The following is a 20563-nucleotide window of genomic DNA, read 5'->3' as shown; positions in this document are numbered from 1 at the left end:
AATCCCAACCCAATGCACCTCTATGGGTATAATAAATATAATATAAATATAATTTCCCTCTTTTTATATATATGACCATCATTGGTAACATTGTAGCTGTTTCTATGAATAGAATTATTTTCTTTGTTTAATCCACACAAATTATTATTTTAATAACAGCAGAGACGACGGCGCGCATCTCATGGATGGCTCAGGGTGTAATTGGAATTCATGAAATCCTGGAGATTAATTCTAATGAATTCTCCTTATAATTGGGATTGGTCATTATATAAATGTTTGTGTATGAGATTCCTTATCATTACCTGGAAGTTATTCTGCGTCCCCGATACCGAGCGTGACACCGGCGCTGTACAGGGGATTAAATGTGAAATAATGGGAATGGAAAAGTACCGGAATCATAAAATAAAATTATCCTGGAATGAGAAAACTTTTATTTATATTCATAATAATAAACTGGTGTCACTTAAAGTGACCGGAGAAGCACAAACTGCTCATTGCCCCTGGAACCCCCAGCCACAGAGGGTGTCAGGGATTGGGGGAGTTCTGTAGTCCAGCCGGCCGGGTGACAACACTGAGAATTTATTGCAGCAGAAGTATTGTGTTGTCAGGCCAAATAGGAAGTTAGGAGCTCCGGATCTCTGGCTGTACACCTGAAATTATTCTGGGCAGCATGGTGGCTCAGTGGTTAGCACTCCGGCCTTTGCAGCATCTCGGCCAGGTCTCTATCCGCATGGAGTTTGCAGGTTCTCCCCGTGTTGGCGTGGGTTTCCTCCCACATTCTGAAAACATGCAGTTAGGATAATTGGCTTCCCCCCATATTGTCCTTAGACTGTAATAATGACATATGACTATGGTGGGGACATTAAATTGTGAGCTCCTTGAGGGACAGCTAGTCACATGACTATGGACTTTGTACAGTGCTGCGTAATATGTTGGTGCTATATAAATACGGTATAATAGTGTGAAATGTGCAGGAATTGCAGAGATGTTATTTTCCCTATTTTATAATATTTTGAAAACATTAATAAGAGCTGAGGATAATATTGATATTGTGCTGTGCTACATGTAGCTTCCCTCAGCAGCAGCCCCATGCAGAATGAATGGGGGTGGCAGTGAGCAGTACCAGTACCAGTGTAGTGGTAGTAACAGAATGGGCTGGACCTATTAATGCTCTCCAAGACTGGGAAAGATGAATTATCATTGGAGAACCTGGGTGATCCAGCAAACCTGAAATGGATTCAGTCCAGGATTGAAAACATTTGCCAACTAATAGCAAACGAGTTGGGCGAAATCCATTCCAGGTTTGCTGGATCATCCAGTTTCTTCCATGGTAGTCTATCTTCACCAGTCTTGGAGAGCTTTGATAAAGCTGCTGATTGGGTGCCAGTGTGTGATCCTGAACTAGATGTGAATCTGCCCTATGGCCATCGCTAAATCACCCAGAATGCTGATAGGTCCATAGTACATTGTGCCGTTATAATCCTCTGCCTGGATTGGCTGAGCTGCACGCTGTACTGTCATTGGATGATTAATAATCTTATGCCCCAGAATTTTTCTCAGTTGACGTCAATGGAATTCCAATTTGGCTACCAAATCGGGGACAACTCGGGAGAACTCTCATGAAACAAAAAGAGTCAAATTCACACTCTCCCTGGAGATCCGGCTTTCCATGCTACTGTGATATCTTCTCAATGATGACGACAACCCCCATTCACTTGAATAGAAGAGCTCATTACCATATTTGGAAGTTGCACATGCGGGTTGTTTAAATGCAACTGCGCAGCACTATTTTGTGCAGTGACAATCACAAACATAGAGACCAGAATTAAAGACTGACAATGTTTCCAATAGGGATGGCCACGCTCTCCATAGGTGGTAATATGGCCATCATTCATAAGGGGGCGCTGTTGTCAGCTGATCACCATTGTTACCAATATAATATCACCCCGGAAGGGTAACAATGACTTTGATGATGGATCAACCGGTTCTGCAGGAATTCAGAATCAATCAACCGATAAAGTGTGAAAGTCGTATTAGCAGAATTACTTCCTTTTATTAAGACAAAAAGTTTAATGTGAATGTGCAGCATATTTATTTTCATATTGGCCTTTGTAACCTCTCATAGAGATCTCTATGACTTCATTTGCTTCTTTCTCCATAAACATTGCGCCATCTTTATTCAGCCATCATCTGAATTGCCATAGTCATATAAATCCTGGCATCTGTGCATTGTGTCCACAAATGTCTGACACAGATCAGCCCCTGTGCAGTCTCACACTTTGTTACAATCTGACCAATGAGGAGCGAGGAGACTGAAAAATGCTTCTTCCTGCCTGCAGCAGAGTGAAATCCTTAATTACATTTGTTGCACAGACAGGTCCTCTTTAGTCCTCTTTTCAGGGAGGTCCGCTCCTAGTGCTGATGTGTGTTGTTCTTTGGTGACCCTGAGGATTCCTGAGCAGAGGAGAATGCAGTTGGGCACCGATCCACAAGCAGATGCATTAGGGCCCGGGGTCCCTGAGCGATCTCCAGAAAGGAAGACGAGGCAGAAAAGGTTCTGGGTCTTTCTGCAGACAATGGTCCCCTTCTCAGAGCCCCTCCGCAGCCCTGACCACCTGCACCTCTGCGGGCAGTGCTGGGGGCCCCTAGGAGACACACTGCGATAATTGCATTAGGGCCCTGTTATTCCAACTCTCGCCACTCCAAGGTGGAAAAAAGAATTTTATTCAAGACAGACGATGGGATTCTGAAATATCCACATAAAAAAAAAATTTGCTGCCAGTCACTGCTTTCATTTTAATATTAATCAGTCTGCTGCAGGCAGGAGGAAGCATTTCCTCAGTCTCTGCCCTGAACCTGGAATATGAGGTGCGGCCCCCCTGATGCATGTTTTTCACATCTAGGTCTGACTATTATAAATGCGAAACGCGTAGGAGGCGCTGTGTGAGGGTGAATGTCCATAGCCAATGTTTCCTAATAACTGGGCCCCTCACTTTGCTCTTTTTTCACCATTTGCCTTTTTGTTTAACATTTCACCAATCTCCTGCAGCCCCTTGCAACTATTTCCCGTTTGCTTGCTCTCCTGCAATGGCTGCATTTCTCAGGATGGTGACAACCTGCTGATGTATATTGAGTTGGTCACTTGTACTCTTCATCGGAAGCCATGTGAGAGGGTGACAACCCAAAGGCACAAATAGAAGGCAGTGAGGAAGTGTTGTCACCCAATAACAGGAAGCACCAGAACAAGTACAGTCATGATTACAGCACATGTCCATGAAAATAGGGAATTTGGTCACTTAAATCCATCGAGAGCCCCTGTTACAGGGTGACAACACTAGATAACAGTTTGTAGATAAGGTCAGAGCGTTGTCACCAAGGAGCAAGGAACTTCATAGCGGGATCAGCAGGGATTTTTTTAATGCAGCTTTTAAACATGACTTTTAAAGCAGAATTAATAAAAAGCAGCAAGCTCATAATCATAAATGAGGAATAGATGAGAGATGGATTATGCAGCCAATCTGTGTATGGTGGCTGCTGGTGGCTGTCACTATTTCTGGACACTAGAGGGCAGCAGAGTGATTGAACTGTCAGCTTCTTGCCTATAGGAGAACTACATGTCCCATAATTCCTTGCATTTGGGCTTCATGAATGGGCGTGATCTGTAGGCTCAGCTATGGGGTGGCTACAAATGATGATGTTCTGAATGAAGCAGGAATTGTAGCCACAGGCATGAAGGATGTTTAATGTACAGCGCTGCGAAATATGTTGGTGCTATATAAATCCTGTTTATGAATAATAATAATAATATTGTGCAACTTTGCAAAGATAAGAAGGGATTTATGGGGAGTACTTTACTAACTTCAGGAATAAAAAAACTGCAATAGGGCGTCCCTGCACTACATTGCCCAGACACTGGATGGCGCTGCAGAGTATTATTCCTGGAGCTCCTGGCAGAGTCTGGTGATTGGATGTACATACAGGATAATAGCAGACATTATTCCCTGTGATTGATGTCAGTGTCACCTTGATTGATCCATGGGTCAGATCCTGAGCATCCAGACTAACCCGACATCCATAGAGGAGAGCTAAAGCCAGTGACCCGCAGAGCTTGCAATCTATAACAAACAAACTATGGCTGCTGAGTGACACACAGCTGTGCAGGACCCACAAAGAGCGGATTACGGCCGGGGGATTAAACGCACTGACAGCTCAAGTGTTACACTGATCACAGATTAGCCCAGGAATGTTAAATACACAAACATTATCGGGTGAGATATTGGCAGTGACAGATAGGGGGCGCTCTCTGCACCTAGGAGCACCCACACACGGTAAGACTCCCACCGACCTAATCCCAACACTTCTCATTGAATGATCAGAAATTCTGCAAAAATTGGGGAGATTTACTCCAGCTATGGCGCTCTTTGATAAATCTCCCTATAACAGAGGCCGCAAGGTTTACGGGCCGCGTTCACAGCGCAGTATAAAATCCAGCGTTCTCCGTCACTTCTGAGAGCTCAGAGAGGGCCAATTTGTCAGAAATTATAAGTGAGCGCAAACAGGATGTGCAGCAGTGTGTGGGGCTAATTCAAAACAAATGGAGGTCGGAAAACTCCGGAATTGGGGAAAGGAATAATCCTCGGAATGATCCGACGGGCCAGGGACATTGTTAGCCCCATGCAGGGTCTGTCCGCCCATCATTCATCCATCAATTATCTTTCTATCTCTTTATCCGTCTCGCTCATCACTAATGGAAATGAAGAGAACAAATCTCCATTGTGTGCCGTGTGTCCGCCATGGCATACTGGGTGGCTTGTGCTGGCGGACATCAGGCAGACATAACACCGGGGCCGCCTTGGGAAGACGGGCTAAAGAGCTGACATTTGCTCTCCTCCAGGTCCCTGGTGGGGTCTGAGAATGTGGAGGGGGCTGACTACAGATGGGGTCCCCCTGTTCACATAGCAGCAGACAGGGGGGGTCTCAGGGGACAACTTGCAGCATCTTACAGCAGGCCGGCTGGTGGGAATCGGGCAGCCTGTAAAATGGGCCGACGCTGGGGTGATATGGATCATTAATACGGAGCTATGCTCCGATTATTACCGGGAGATTATAAACTTTTATATCACCGCACTGAGTGCTATAACCCGGAGCCGGGAAGTGCACACAATGTCACAGCACTGTGCTAAAATCACTGCAATGGATATTTTTATTGGCCGACACTAAAAGAAGTCTCCCGGAACCCCAAAATAGGTCATTTTTGTATTTGTTGGTGTCAAAGTGCATCTATTATTTGAAAGAGATTGCACCAATATAATCTGCATGGGAGGCCAGCCCGGAAAAGCCTTTTCTGTGTATTAGACCAGAACTAACCTGGAATATATAGACCAGGTCTTATGGAACAATGTGCTGTGGATTGATGATTTTAAAATAAATGAGTTTGGTCGCGGTAACAAAATGGTTTGGTGCAAAATGAAGAGAAAAGGAGAAAAAATGCATACTAACTGTGAAGCATGGTGGTGGAAATGGTATAGTTTGGGATTGCTGCTTCAGCATCTGCACAGCTTGTTATCATAGAGCCATCTATGAATTCCGCTTCATATCGAAGTGTGCTGGATGAGAATGTGAAGTTATCTGTCTGATAATTCAAGCAAAAAAGATTTTTCATTGTAATAATGATTGCAAAATACAAGCAAATCTTCCAGAGTTATGAGACTCTTGAATAAAATAAATGGGCAGCAGCCCACGAATCTCTCTTTACTGATTGTTAGCAGGGCTAGAGCACACTGGGGCAGATTTCACTGCCGGTCCAATTTCCAAGCCAATCCAATAAAATGATCAGATCTAGGATGGACCTGTAGTACCCTGAGCAGCCAGTGGGGCGTAAGATTCCTAATTGGTGTTTCATCAATATATTATTATTATTATTATTATTATTATTATTAATAATAATAAACAGGATTTATCTAGCGCCAACATATTATGCAGCACTGTACATTAAATAGGGATAATAATAAATATACTGATCAATATTCAATATCCAAGAATTCTTCATTGGCTGGATGATTTTGCATTGATTGGGTTGACACCTATCTACCTACAAGATATAACCAAGATGATAACCAGGTAGAAATTAAATATCCAAAAGATATTGATTACCCAGTCGCCAGCATAGGAATATTTTTCTGGTTTGACCTAATTTTTGATTTTCCAAAATCTGTCCATGTCAGTGTTGGTTGTTGTTGGTGACTATTGTTGGAGGGGGTGGGATCGGGAAAGGAAGGGGGCCCAGCAGAAAAGTGACCCCCATGTAATTACCGTCCCATTAAGAGAAGTTCCATTTTTCACAGGCTGTTATCTGTCCGGCAATCATCGGCCACACAGTACAATGGAGGGGATTACAGGCACAGTCCATGGGGGGGCGCTGGGTGTAATGAGGGCTTATCATCAGCAATACCAGAGGTTAATGCCTGTGTTTATTTTATCTGATAACTCCACTAATTGTAGCAAGTACCCCCAGGCTTCTGATTGGTTAATGGGCTCCGAGAGATAAAGCCAAGCATTTAACAAGAGATACAACTTGTAACTGTTTTGTTCTTAAATCGGCCTTTTAGTGAATGTGGCCCCTGGCAACAAAGTGTGGACAGCAATCCGGCGTGTGTGAAAAAACAGATTCCTTAGGCCGCTGCAGGCTGTGAGGTTTACTCAGGAAAGAAGGAAATTTTTAATCACCGTTGCAGCACTTCTTGCACCCATGCGCTTGTTGGGTTGATGTGAACTCGGTTACCCTAATTGTGTGTTCCCGGGTTCCACCCCGTATTCACCTCTATATGTGGAATTGTGTCACTAAAAGCTGAAACTCCAACTAAAACCCTGTGAAAAGCCTGCTTAATTCAAATATTAATATTATTAACTGTGGGGAATATTTAGGTATTTACACAATTGTCACGTTACTTGCACCCCGTCAGTGGTTCTCTGATTGGATTAAAGTGTTTCTTATTCTTTATGGATCATTGAGACTAATGCTAATGGGAAAATCCAGAACTTTGCATGTCACCAGAACAGGAAGTGAGGGTAAATGGGGACATTTGGTGATAAATGGCTAGAAGGGGATTTCCCACACTTTGAAGATATTGGAGCAGAAGAAAAAACCATGACAGCAATGTTTAACTCTTTCCCTATCCTATAAAAATGTTACATTGTATGATATAAGAGGAAGGGGGATCTGGAGGTGTATGCTGAATATTATCTATCTTTGTGCTATTAGGTTGGGCAGAGCTGGAAATAATCCACCTGAGAATATAAAATATAAGATAAGGATAAATCATTAAAATACAATAACTATATATAATATAATAATATATAAAAATATAAAAGAAAAATAATAAACCCAACATAACTCCACTTCTCTAGTGAACCCAATGTCACGGAACCAGTGCCCCATGGGTGATACCAACTAACAGGGAACTCCTGATGAGCCCCGGGTACGGGGGTCAGTTCACAAGAATATAAAAGAATAAATATTGTGTGTGATATAAACAACAAGTAACAGTAACAAGTGATGCAAGAATAAATTTGACCCCAGACAGGGCCAAGGGGTAAGCAGAGGCTCTGAGTGCTGCTCAAAATGCTGAAATCGTTGGGTTCTGCTGAACTTTAACTGCTGATATTCAATTTGATTTCCTATTATTTTCAGCAAGGTCACAGCTGTACCCTATAAAGAACAATATATAGGCTGAAGGTTTTTGCCCCCTCAGGCCATTGTTGCCTCCTGTGTCCCCTTTGTAACCCCAAAGAGTGACACAGGAGGAGTAGAGGACCCTGCCCCCAAGAGCTTACAATCTTTTATTGTTTTTAAATTGTTATTAAATAATTAGAAAATGTATTTATAAAGCACCAACATATTATGTAGTGTTGTACAATAAACAGGGGATTTTTATATCCAATCATGCCTGCATTCTTTTATGATTGTAAGCTCTTCTGGTTAGGGTCCCCCCCTCCTCCTGTGTTAATGTTTGTTCCTATCTTTTGCTATCCCTATTTATTGTACAGTGCTGCATTATAGGTTGGCGCTATATAAATAACATTTTATAATAATCATTTTCACAATAGGCAACTGAAAAGGAACAACTGTAAGCTCTTCAGGGCAGGGTCCTCTCCTCCTCCTGTGTCACTGTCTGTCATTTGTAACCCCTATTTATTGTACAGCGCTACGTAATATGTTGGCGCTATATAAATCCTGTTTATTATTTATAATATTAATATTACTAACTGAATGGCCACCCCACACATATATATATAAAAATTATTGGTCAGAATCCTCTCCTCCATTGTTTGTACAGGTTTTCCCACTGCATCCCCTGTTTATTGTACAGCGCTTTGTAATAGGTTGGCGCTTTATAAATAATTAAAAGGATAATAATAAAAAAAATGTAAACATTTATCTGTGTAAGAATATGAATATTTTTATGATGATCAGCTCAGTCCTCTCCTCCTCCTGTGTCCTTGTTTGCATTTATTATGTCATTTGCAAACCCTTATTAATGTACAGCGTCACGGAATATGTTGACGCCATCTAAATAAAATAGAATTTTTAATAATAATAAAAACAATAATAAAAGAATTAGGAGAGGACAGCTCATGCATTCTATTTCTTGTTTTTGTAACCAGGGACTCTATTTATAAAACAGGGCTTTGTCATTCCCGGGTGGGAATCAGTTACTGCCATTGAAACACATGGACCTAGAAAATTCCTACGAGGGAATGTCAGATTCACTCTTTTATAGATAGAGTCTTGTGAAAAAACTAAAATACAAAATATTACCAGCTACAACCTATAACATGTTTACCGATGGGTTGGTAGACACTGTGAAAAGCCACATTTTTTAAAAAAACATTTTTTTTATATTTTTATATTATTAATATTTTTTTTTTTTACAAGAAAGATTTAAAGATTTAGCTGCTGTTATTGCCTTGTATTTATCATTAAAAAAAATCAGTAATTTTGATACATGTTTCTTTCGTTCTTTTGTTTTTTAAATTAAAACGTTTTGATTCAGGAACTTTAGACGCTGCACTTTATTATTATTATTATTATTATTATAAATAATATGAATAAACAGTATTTATATAGCGCCAACATATTAAGTAGCACTGTACATTAGGTATTGCAAATGACAGACACAGTGACACATGGGGTGGGATTGGGGGACCCTGCCCTGAAGAGCTTACACTTCCATAGTTATACAAAGCGGCTGCACCCATGGTGAATTTTGTTTTTTCCCCTGGGCAGGAATACATTTACAGAAAGCATTTTGTAATTAGTGATCTGATATATATTTCCTGTTCACCCTTTTTATGGTGAATTATCCACTTGAAAGATTCCCTTGGCCAATATAAAAGTTATTTATTTTTACTTAACCCAGAAACAAAATTCACAAACAAAACATTGACTTCCTATATTCACACACAAGTGTGAATAAGTAACAACAATTACAATGTGAATCTGGCCTGGTGTATTAGGGGGTTAATGTATTTTCCTTGTAAACTAAAGAAGTTTTTTTTTTTACTTTTACTGCTTTCACAACCCGACTGTTTACAATGTAAATAATAAAACTGCAAAAATAACACCATCTGAGAAATACAAATACACAACTTCCATATTTAGGCAAAGTGTGTTTTTGTTTCTCAATAATTTAATTTCAACAACAAGGCTTTCCTATAAAAAGGCAGATTTATAGGATCTCTGTTTTTATAGAAGGGATTTGTTAAGTACAAAGCATGCAGTCTGCTGCAGGGGAAAGCCATGGAAATGTGTCTATTTGTGTGTGCGTTGTGTTTGTGTAAGAGAGCGATTGTGACAAATTCCAATCTTTAATTTCTGATTCTGCAAACACATTTACTGAAGTGTGCGGAGAAGTTTGGGAAAGCACGGGGAACATTGAATGTAAGTACAAACACTTCTATATATTGCTTTGTTTTATTTATTTTTAATCACTAATCTTTCTTGTTTATGTTTTATTTTTTATTTTTTTGTTTTAGCATTTTGTAATTTTTTTTATTTCTAAGATTTACATGAAGTCAGGGAATTAGAAGACTTGTAACATGGAACAGCACTGAAGAAGCAAGTCTATAAAAGTTAAATGTTGTAATAGAAGTCAATGAATACTGAGAGTAATAATTGTCACGTTATTCATTTTTGCATATTTACATTTAAATGTTAATCTTTCTTTATTTAACTATAAGGTGAGCTAAAGGTTGATTTGTGATGGCTAAAAAATCTAAATGAATCACAAAACAATATGGAAATGTTGTTGCAAAGGCTGATTTTTTTTCTAGCAGAGAATATAAATCACTAAAATCTTTAAATCAATTAAAGAAAATTCAGAACACAGGAAGGTCAAACATATTAATCCAGGATTGTTATGTTTGTCAAGAGAAATATATTTAAAATCAGTATAATTCTAAAATATAGCAGATTAGGGATTTAGTTTTAAACTTTCTTTATCATATCATTTATGTATAAATTATTTTTTAAATACTTTAATGAATGACAACCTAAAATGAAGAGCAAAATCTATGGCATACAATCCTGCTGATATTAAATATTTTATAAATAGTTATAAAACTTTATGTAATTCTGTTTAAAAATTAATAGCTAATGTATTTTTTATTCTACACACCCAAATCAGATTTTTAAGATTTCACTTGTCAATGATTTTGCTGTATATATCAATGAATGTAAACCGATGGAATATTTTATTTTCTAAATCAATTCAGTTGGCTCTATTTATAAAACAGGGAATCAGACATTCTGTAAAACATGTGGGAATCTTCTAGGTCCATGTGTTTCAATGGCAGTAATTGATTCCCACCAGGGAATGTTTGAGGGAATTCAGATTCCTTGTTTAATAAATATAGCCCAATGTTTTTTCAATTTTGAAAACTTTTATAATATATTCATTATTATAAAAACAATATCACAACTTTGCATATACAAATATTTTATAACACCAATGTTGTTTTAAAAAAAACAGAATACTTGTAATACAAGAAATAAGAAACAATAAGCAACAAATCAAAAATAAGCTATAGAAGGTAATTTTTAAGTTTAAAAAAAGGTTAAAAGGCTTAGATTTAATGCATTAAATGCATAATTCTTGTTGTGTCTATTAAATGAAAATTCTATTTTATATGTCAAGAAATTGAAATACAATTCAATGCAGATCCAGCAATAAGGAATTTTATTTTTTTTATTATTATTATTCTACTAGGGGTTCTATTTATAAAACAAGGAATTGTTATTCACTAAAACATTCACTAGTGGGGATCTTCCGGATCCATGTGTTTTATTGGCAGTAATTGATTCTTACTAGAAAATTTCAGATATAAAATTGATATGAATTTTATTTTTTATTGTTCTAAACATATTAGTATTATTTATTGTACTAAATTAAAATACAAAATAAAAACAATATAAATAAAAATAATAGAAAGTAAAATTATAATAAAATTAACACCAACTTCTAGTTAAATTAATAACATGTATTGACTAATTATTTTTTTTTTTTTAAATACAAGGCAGCATTTTATTTTATTCTTAATATTTTTTTATCAAAAGATAAAATTATAACTCCAAGCATTCTATAATTAAATACAAATTATATTAAAAAAATACAAGACACATTGGAATAGTATTACTTTGTACTATTAACTTACTAAAATGTATCAGTGAATATCTCCGCAGACATTTTATTTTTCATACACAAATCATATCAATATTCTTTGGAAATGGAATAAAGAGAAATTCTTTCAGCCTCACTCATCCTTGCTGCGCTCCTATTTACTTAGTCATCATTTCATGAAGTTCAAAGTGATGAAATTCCAATATATTTGATGAGTAAATAAAAGAAATGACAAACTACTGTATAACATCACTTATCATTTAGTAAATATGCAGCACAATGTTCTAATATAAATATAAATAAAATAAATGTATATAGTGTAATAGTGTGATGTGTTTGTTATATCTCACATAAACCCAATGTAATGAGAGGAACCGAGTTTTATATTTATATTTGCCTAGCATTGTTCCGTATTGTGTATGTGTGTGTTTTAGTGTTATAATGTAGTTGTAATGTGTTTGCAGTGTTTGCGGATGTGTCTGTGTACATTTGTGTGTTTTGCTGAAGGTGTATGTTTGTTTGTACATAGAGCTGTGGCCTTGCTTGTCTTTGACTTGGATCAAGTTTCTGTTCCTGGAGAAAGTTTCATAGGTAATAGAGGAACAGGAGATTTCCATAGCCAAGCCACTTCTAAAATATCCCTCGACAGCCACATACACATGAATACACTGCCTGGGCAAATGAGTGAATCTGCCATTCACTTATATCCCAGTAATAGGCTTTTCTGCAACAATTACCTGCAGCTAAGGGATGGCAATGTGATAATTAAGCTAATGACAGCTTGACTCCAGGTTATTACCTTTATAGAACTAATATGTTATATAATTTTATATCTGAAAATAAAGTGTGTCTGTTTATATGTTGTGTTATGTTGTATATGTGTGATCTTTTTATATGGACACATGGTCCTCACCGTGCCGCAGCCCGAATCTTTATATAGCAATGTTCTTCAATCAGGGATCCTCCAGAGGTTGCCAATTTGTTCCTCTTAGGTCAGTATAAGTGACACCAATGATCTTTTTGGCTATCTGTAAGGGTGACATTCTTCCCACTGGCCAGCAATGTAAGAGGAATTCTTCCCACTGACCACCACACTAATATACTGTGAGCTGTGGATATGGGAATTAGAGAAGGGATTTCCTGAAGACCTGAAAATTATTTAAAGGGTTCCCCATGTTAAAAAAAATTGGGAAAGGCTGGTATGTAGTAATATATTTATAGAGCCTGACCCCCAAAAGTGTGGAGTGCAGCATGGGGAGCCCGGGTTCACTTCAGTCATCCAATCACAGGCAAGAGAAGCTCTGTATTGTAATTCTCTTTACATGATTGTTTGTTTATATTCCATTCACTCCATTTCACTGCTCCTCACCTCACTTCACATGATAGAAAATCAGACCAGGAAAAAAAGAATAGGGGAGAAAAAAGGAAAGGATATGACGTGTAGATCTGAGAGAGAGAAAGAAAGAGGATAAAAGAGAAGAAATGAAGAGATGGTATATGTCAGAGCTATAGAAATATATGATAATAGTGTGTGAGTGTCGGGGAACATAAGAGTGTCAGCTCCTCTGTACCGAGACTGATGGGACTGGCTCAGTGATCTCTGTACAGCACTGCGGTATATGTCAGAGCTATATCAATGTATAATATTAGTGTGTGACTGTGGGGGGACATTAGAGTGTCAGCTCCTCTGTACAGAGACCGATGGGACTGGCTTAGTATTCTCTGTACAGCACTGCGGTATATGTCAGTGCTATAGAAATAAATGATAGTGTGTGAGTGTCGGGGTACATAAGAGTGTCAGCTCCTCTGTACCGAGACTGATGGGACTGGCTTGGTATTCTCTGTACAGCACTGCAGTATATGTCAGAGCTATATAAATGTATATTAATAGTGTGTGACTGTGAGGGGACATTGGATTGTCAGCTCCTTGGCCCACCCCTCACAGCTACTTGGTGGGGGGGTCCTATGACTTGTACAAGTCCGTATTTGCATAATACAATGTTCTGGTATTCCAGGCTCCCATTGTGCTTTGGAGAATGATGTGCGATGCATGGCAATGTATGGAAAGGGTTAATTTACATGACCTCACCACTGGACATGATCGGTGAATCTGGGGACACCACCAAGCCAGAATAACACGCATCAGTTAAAACAATGTCATAAAAATGTTGCTGATCGATGGATTAATAATTGCAGAAACTCTGTGTTCTGGCAGAGAGGCGACCCTAAAGGATCCGTTATATTGGACGAGCGATGTCTAGAACGCAATGTTCATTTTTCTTCTCTCCTTCATTACAAATGTGTCACCAGAAGACAGACTTCGCTCTGTTTTTCCCATAAAGAATCCACATCAGATGTGATATTCAAACTGTTATTCTAAATGTTACAAAGCTCTAATGATTCCAGAAGATGTAACTGAACCAATCCGCCTTTAATCTGAAGACAACCAGTTCATACAATGCAACGTTTAGATTGGATTTTGTGACTATAGATAGCAGAGGTCCAGCATATAGAAAACATCATATAGAGCAGTTTACGGGTCCTTGTATGTGGTGGCTGCATTAGTTTCTTTTTTGCATGAATTGTACCTGGTGGCCCTATGAGTGACTTCTTGTTCCAGGGTGACAACTCTCATTCACCACATTGTATATACAATAGCTGTGTTGTCAGCATAGGACCACAGACCAGTGTCACCATCCCTGGAATATATATTGTCCTGTTTGTTATATATTTTTAATTTAGGGAAAAGAACCCCCAGCACCGCCCCTCCTGTATACTCTATGACCACCTTTCACCATTAGACTGACTACAGTGTACATGGAGCTCACAGAGCTAACACTCAAATAATGAGCAGGGAATTATGGGAATTAAAAATCATTATAGATTTTAAGTAACAGGGTCTTAAAAATTCAAACATTCAAGTGAATTTCATATTCAGCTAAATATTGTCTTTTCTCTCTTTCTTTCTTTCTTTCTTTCTTTCTCCCCCCTCCCTCCTGTACCTCTACAATTGCTCCATCTGTTTTCCCTGGACATTGTACATCAGTGACAGACACAAGTCATTAAGCTGAAGTTATGCTACTAAGCAGGTAATATTTCACATGGAGGGGTGAGGCCGCACCGCACACACAGCTTCCCAGCAAGACAGTGACCCAGACTGGGCCAGGCATAGACGAGGTACAGGTGGAATGAGACAAGCGCTGTCCCACCCAGAGACTGGTGAAATGACTTCTGTGAAAGGAAAAAAAAAAAAAAGCATCTGGTGACCATTTGGTACCTTGAATTGTAATTGCACCATTTGGCTGAGGAATTACTGAAACTTGCTGGCGTGAACCGTGACACAGAAATACCTCTGAGAAGGATTGCAACTCTTCAGAAATAAATGGGTGTCAACTGCCAGGGGGCAAAAGCCTTGCTGGAAGCCTGTCCAACATGTTACACTCTTGGGGTCGTTTATTAAACAGATGCGGTGAAAAATGTGGCTCTGGGGACTTGTGGGGATAAAAATAGCCCAACACAAATACCTTTATAGGGAACGCGAACGTTCTCACTAAAATGACCCCGAGTTATAAAATGGAAACGGAATGCAAATGTAACCCAAAAAACTAAAATTTACAATAAACTTCCACTAATCAATCATTACATGAAGCGGCTGCTTTCTTTATTAGGCTTTTACATTATTTTCAATCTGTGGCTGATAGATCCTCTTTGTTATTAATCAGCTTACTGACCCCGGCACATACATTGTTACATTGGGCCGGATTTATTAAAGGTCTCTGGGATTGCTTTAATAAATCAGGCCCATTAACATTTTATGTGCCAGGGTCAGTAAGCTTTCATCAGTGAAGCTGGGTGATCCTGCAAACCTGGATCCAGGATTCAAAACATTTGCTAACAAATAGCAAATTACTTTTAACAAATCCATTCCATGCAATACCCAGCTTCACCGATGAAAGTGTGTTCTCCTAGATAGCTTTAAGAAATCAGGCTCATTGTATCACAATAACATCCAAATCCATCCGGATGGCTCAGTGGTTAGCACCCCGGCCTTTGCAGCTCTGGGTCCCAGGTTTAAACATCGGCCAGGACTCTATCTGCATGGAGTTTGCAGGTTCTCCCTGTGTTTGCATGGGTTTCCTCCCACATTCCAAAACCATGCAGTTAGGGTATTTGGCCTCCCCCCTTAGACGTTACTACATTAGACTGTAATAATGATGATTGTGAGCTCCATTAAGGGGCAGCTAGTCACATGAGTATGGACTTTGTACAGCGCTGTGTAATATGTCAGCGCTATATAAATACTGTGTAATAATAAAGAAAGAGAAATCACACATTGTGGTCACCTTTGGTGAATGTTAGGCTGTGATGCGTGACTTTTCTGCAGATTCAACTCATTTTAAGCCTGAAAGTGCATCCAACGACCCTTTCACCGTCTGGGCCATTCCAAAGGCTGTTTTTCCCGGAACAAGAGGGGCGTTGCTGTTATACTCGGCCCTGCAGACGTCAATGTCTGGATTCTACGTGAAAACACAGAAATTCTAGGGTGTAATGCCACCAGGATAATGGAGATTGCTGTACTGCATGACACTGAATTTTACTCTTCAGTTTATTAATTGCAATGATAACCAAATAGGTTGAATTTGAATTTTTGATAATTTGGTAACATTTATTGACAAATTGATTTTAGGAAAATTTGCCTATTTTTTAAATCTATTTAGCATTACAAAAGACCTGCTGATCCTGCCATAGGTTTAATTTGTGTGAATCCTATTTGGAGTCCATAGGGGGGGGGGGGGGATCTTCCTAATTCCGGCCATTTGTAGGTCAAATAAAAGAGAATGAAAGATTACCAAACTTTGTAAATTATTTTATTTCCCCTTGAACTTATGGTAGAGAAGACCCCAAACATTGTTGAGTTGTCACCCTAAGACAGGAAATGACCGAAGGTTCACCCGGGTGAATATTAAAGGAGAATGCCTGAAAAAGGGGAAATTATTGCAGCCACAAAATCTGAGGGCTGGGAAGCTGCAACATTTTTGTTCCTGATCATAATAGAATACACAGACCGGGCAGCGATGGTATAATATGAAGGTGCAGGGTCAGGGAGTGCAAGGTGAGCAGTGCATTTGGTTGATCCTAAATTTTAGATAACAATTTGCACCAAATTCTATTGGCCAAATCTGAATCCCAGTTATATTGGCCATAGGTGTGTAAGATTCTAAAAAGACCTCTTGGAGAAATGGACCCAAGTCTGCCCCAATGGGTGTTTTTGACTGGTTCTGGTTCTATTAATGTTTGAGCATCCTCAGCTTGACCCCCACTACAGTTCCACAGTGGCCAACGAGGTCCCACCAAAAACCACTGGGTCCACCAGGTTCCACCATATATTATCTGGTCCCATCAGGTCTCACCAGATACCACCAGGTACCATCAGGTCCACAAGGTACCGTCAGGTCCTACCAGATACCACCAGATACCACCAGGCACCATCAGGTCTACCAGGTCTCACCAGATACCACAAGGCCCACCAGGCCCGCTAGGTCACATCAGGTCCTGCCAGATTCACCAGGTAACACCAGGTCCCACCAGACACCAAAAGGTCCACAAAGTCCCATCAGGTCCCACCAGATACCACCTGGTTTCACCAGGTCCACCAGGTCCCATCAGATACCACCATGTGCCACCAGATACTATCAGGTCCACTAGGTACCACCAGGTCTCACTAGATACCACCAGGTTCCACCAGGTCCACCAGGTACCATCAGGTACCACCATGTGCCACCAGATACTATCAGGTCCACTAGGTACCACCAGGTCTCACAAAATACCACTAGGTACTATCAGATCCACAAAGTCCCATCAGGTCCCCCCTTGACTCACCAGATACCACCTGCTTCGACCAGGTGTCACCAGATACTATCAGGTCCACAAGGTCCCACCAGATCTTACCAGATACCATCAGGTCCATAAGGTCCCAATAGATCTCCCCAAATACCACCTAGTGCCATCAGGTCCCATCAGATACCACCAGGTCTCACCAGATGCCATCAGGTACACCAGGTCCCACCTTCTATCTTAGTATTTCTTGTACAATTTTAAACAAAATGTTCTGTTTGTTGCCCCCCCCCCCATGGTTATTTTTCACCCCCATCATCTCATGAGAAAGGGGCCTCCAGTTTCTTCCCAAATCATTGTGCACATCACTGGCTGCTCAATAACGCACGTTTTTTTGGAGCCTGGTTCGGGTTACCATGGACTTCATTGGGACTTCCTGTTAGGAAATTAGGAATTCTGATGGTTTGGGAAGCAGCACTGATCGAAGTGCTTGCATGTAAATTGCAGCCATTCCTGGGCGGAGGAAGGCATGGAGGTAAACAGTTCACAGCTGGGCTCACTAAGCACAAAGTCATCTATCTGTCCACCCTGATGGCTGAACAAGTCATTAACTCCGAAATGTGATCTGCTGCTGTCACTGGCTCATGATAAAGGTCCCAGCTCATAAATTTGTAGAAATACCCCAAACCTTCCCAGATTAACCCCATCGGCCAGAACTCCCAGCAGGGGGAGGATAACAGAAGATATTTAGAGAGTAAAAAATACTCCAAAACTTTTATTTTCCCAACTTCTCCGCACACCTGCTGAAATTTCAGAATGAACAAAGGCAGTCTGCGCTAATATCTGCAAGTGAGCAAAGATGATAATATCTTCAATCCCTCTGATAGGACTGGCTCAGTGACCTCTGTACAGCACTATGGTATATGTCAGAGCTTGGTATATGTCAGAGCTATATAAATGTATAATAATAGTGTGTGACTGTAGGGGGACATTAGAGTGTCAGCTCCTCTGTACAGAGACTGATGGGACTGGCTCAGTGTTCTCTGTACTACACCATGGTATATGTCAGAGCTATATCAATGTATAATATTAGCTCTAGTTGTGTCTCGGACCTGTTTACAGGCCATAACGCGCATCATCTCATATAAATGGAAGTCGTTATATTTCTGTCTTCGCCTCCATACATTTATTGTCGTGTTGAAGCCCTGATGCTGACAGGTCACCAGCACAATGATGATGAGTGCGCGTTTTGTACAAACATTTCACCTATACGTCTGTTATCTCCCCGAGCCGCAGTCCAAGTTCATACGCTACGATGAGATTTCCGGGTCAGAACCTTCCATGGCAATATGGCTGCATTTTCTGTTCTGTCGTCACCTGGCAGCTTGCAGCGAGTTTGGGACAGGAACAGTTTGGGAAAGACGTGAACATGGAACGCCCGGCCATCGGTCAGTCTGCAGGCTTCCCCTAAATCGACCCGTCCGCGTCTGCCATTGGCTCTTTAAATTCCATTCGTCGCGGAGTGACGGCTGCGAGTGTGGGAATTTTGCGCGAGCCAGAAGTGTAAATAAATAAGCGATAAGGATTTTGGGGGATTTGGATGTTTGGATGTCACAGAGCTGGAGGTTTGCCTGAAATACCCAAAAAATTAACTCCTTGTGTTAGTCATTAAAAAAGTAAATTCAATTATAACAAAATCCAAAAAATAATAAATAAAGCCAAAATAAAAATTTTAAAAATCATTCCTTTTTTTTTTATTTGCTAATATAAAATAAATAAAGTCTAAGTACCTTAGACTTTAGTCTTCTTCTTAGACTCACTAGGAGTGGGAGGGGCCAACACTGGCAGCCAATCATTCTCCACTGGTTGTATGGGAACACGCTGAAAGGAGGGAAGAGCAGAGAGAATCTTTCCTGACCCTACGGCAATCGGATATTCTCTACATTCACAATCTCCGCCATTATTTCTCATTATTAGTAACATTGAGTTGTATTTTGTGCATTTAGAAACTTCCAGCTTTTCTAAACATTTTACCGAGCTGGCTGCAACTACTTCCTGAGGATGTCTATTTCACATTGTCGCAGCTCAAACTGCAATGAAGCCTTTCTCTATGCCCAGGGTAAACTTTTTATTCTGCAGATACAAAGAGCGCCCCCTTGTCTTTTGTATTGTAATGACCGTGAAGTGAATGGCTTTGTAGCTATATGGACCCTTATATACATTGTGTTCAGACCCCTTCCCCCCTAAAGCCACAGTCTTCGCAGTATTAAAAATGTAATATATTAAACCAAATACAAAAAATTTGGCAGACATTCAAAGTGGAGGATGCTGGTGGTTGTCACTGTTTCTGGCTGAACACTAGAGGGCAGCATTGTGTGCTATGGATGGGGGTGTCACACTTGTAGGTGGGGGTGGCTACATATGAAGACATTCTAAATGGAGCATGAATTGTACCCCCCAGTACAAAGGATAGGAAGGAAATATAATAATATAAATATAATAATAATAATAATCTCTCAATAGAGTTCATGACATTCAATATAAGAAAGTGTTCTCCTTGGCATTACAATAGGTCTGTGATCTACCAGGACACCCAGGTCCATCATCCCCTCCATTTGTCCCCCTCCTCCATCCGAATATATGATGTAGGTTTTGGCCACAAAGACCTTAAATCTCATTGGTCACCTAACTGCCCCATACAGAACCATATTTCACTATTTCTCCTATTGTGTGTTTCATATACAGAATTCTAAATCCTCCCTGAGCCCCCACTGCATGGAGGTCATAGAGGCTGACTGTGCCCAGACACAACAAATTGGGATTAAACATGGGGAGTGAAATGTCCCCATCCCTATAGAAAGAGGCATTTCAGAGATCTCCTCAAATGAACTGTCCCTGCAATGCCAAAAATGCTGCAAAATAAAGCTCAGATAGTATACAAGTTTATATAAAGCTTGAGAGGGTGTGACGGATAGAAGGCACGTATTGGGGTGTAAAGGGGTGGTGTTATAGGGTGGGATACAGTATTATGGTCACAAGTGAGTGAGGGT

This window comes from Pyxicephalus adspersus, chromosome 9 (assembly GCF_032062135.1).
Source record: "Pyxicephalus adspersus chromosome 9, UCB_Pads_2.0, whole genome shotgun sequence".
In the NCBI taxonomy this organism is placed as follows: domain Eukaryota; kingdom Metazoa; phylum Chordata; class Amphibia; order Anura; family Pyxicephalidae; genus Pyxicephalus; species Pyxicephalus adspersus.
The sequence above is the reverse complement of the archived record's forward strand: the minus strand, read 5'-3'. Positions refer to the sequence as shown.